The sequence below is a fragment of the Corvus moneduloides genome, chromosome 4 (assembly GCF_009650955.1).
Source record: "Corvus moneduloides isolate bCorMon1 chromosome 4, bCorMon1.pri, whole genome shotgun sequence".
NCBI classification, from domain to species: Eukaryota; Metazoa; Chordata; class Aves; order Passeriformes; family Corvidae; genus Corvus; species Corvus moneduloides.
The window spans coordinates 14,954,024-14,954,875 of record NC_045479.1 but is presented as its reverse complement, the minus strand read 5'-3'; positions in this window follow the sequence as shown (position 1 = coordinate 14,954,875).

Below are 852 nucleotides of genomic sequence, written 5' to 3'. Positions count from 1 at the left end.
TAAGAAAATGATGGAAATATCTATTCTCTTTTTATTCCATATTGTTCAGTCAACATGGTTTTCTCTTCCCTCTTGCTATATACTCATGTGCAGATTTTATTTTGTCTCTGGTTCATTTTTAACATTTATATCTACTTATTATCAAACAAAACAGAGCAGTCAGCTGTTTAAGGATGTGCTGGAACAAATCATTATAGGAAAGTTATATTTATTTCCATGTTCAAGCTATGGAAGGCTAGCCAGGGATATCTCTTTCCACTTAAACATTTAAAGTCCATTGGAAAAGAATTACAGGTTGGTCAAATAAGGTTTTTCTTCTCTTTTTTTTTTTTTTTCCCTTCTCTATTTTGTGTTAAACATTAGAATCCATGAAAAACAGCCCATTACTGTAAGCCATAAAGCAGTTCTCTACCTTGAATCTACTTGAAATGTGTGCAGCCTTTTTGATCTCCAGGCTCCTAGTCTGGGCAAACAGATGAAGTGTTTCTACCTGGGCTGTTATCTTCTTTTCCTCTTCTCCCCTTTGAGCTAAGCCATGCTCCCTATGCAACCCAAGAGGAAGGACTTTTAACCCAACACACAGCATCAGCTGTGGCTGAGCAGATCACAGAAAGTTCTCAGTAATCTTCAGGCCCAATACACCAGCTCTTATGGACCCCAAAGCATAGGTGCACATCTGCCTCGTTTCCTTGCACTGCCTGATTACATTTCCAGCCTCTGCCAAGCTGGTGATGGCCACAGGACCACAGCCTAAAGAGGGAAGGACGGAAATACTGCTTTCACTGAGACCAAGGTATATATGAGAGGCAATCGTTGGCTGCTTCTAAGTCTGAATCACTCAATTTTCAGTGG